We start from the raw sequence: 1,080 nt of genomic DNA on the forward strand, positions 1-1,080 counted from the left end.
TGCAATATTCTTACCATATTTTTCAGTTTCCCATTCATTAACATTAACTCACGGCACTTTGAGTATCCCATCTGATCTTTTGAGCTACTGTTATCCATTTGATCCCATACAGAAATGTTTTTTAACACAATTTTCAAGGTAGACATTATCCCTCTCTTTTATTTTTTGCCTGTTTTATCTTCTAACTCAGGTAAAGATTTTAAGGAGAAAATTGCTATCCATTCAACAATTATACACATTTTCTTTTGTGGGTTTGGCTGAAATATCCTCAGTGTTAGAGCACTCTTCCCATTTCCCATGGAATTTATTCTTCTTTCATGCTTTCTTGAGCCTTATTTTGGGACAAACCTCTTGGTGGTATTGAGGAATACATTCCACCCAAGTGTCATTATTCACTTTATGCTATTGTTAGATGCTGTCGAGTTGAGTATAACTTACAGCGACTGATTTAAACCCTGTACTATCCTATGTCATCCTCATACTCAAGAGCATTACAACCCTTACACACAGCTTTCCTAATTTTAAACTATTTAGCATTTATTTGCTCTGTTTGCACAACAGCCTCTTTGTCTAGTTACAGATTTTGCATAAACACAATCAAGTGTTCTGAAATTTTCCTTCTTCTCAATGTTAATCATAATTTGTTGTGATCCACGAAGGTAAATGCTTTTGCATAGTCAATAAAGCACAAATAGACATTCTTCTGGTATTCTTTTTCAGTCAGGCTCCATCTGACCTCAGCAGTAATATCCCTGGTGCCACGGCCTCTTCTAAATCCAGCTTGAACATCTGGCAGTTTCCTGTCTACGTGTCGTCCTAGCCATTTTTTTTTTTCTGAGTTTCACATTAATTGGACTTTATTTGCTTAAAACCTACACAACATTTGTCAGTTTGAGAAGAAATTCATTGTGAGATATAGGATGATTTTACCATTTAAATTCTAGAGGGCAGTTATCCTTGGTAAAATTTTACCCGAGAAACAGAACAGATACACATATACTTTAAAAACATGAAAATTAAAGAGTGAGATCTGAAATCAACAATTATTTCACTTTTAGTGGCCCCTGCCCTTTTTTTTTT

The sequence above is a fragment of the Elephantulus edwardii genome, unplaced genomic scaffold (assembly GCF_000299155.1).
Source record: "Elephantulus edwardii isolate Elephantulus edwardi_28Jun2011 unplaced genomic scaffold, EleEdw1.0 scaffold00010, whole genome shotgun sequence".
Taxonomy (NCBI): domain Eukaryota; kingdom Metazoa; phylum Chordata; class Mammalia; order Macroscelidea; family Macroscelididae; genus Elephantulus; species Elephantulus edwardii.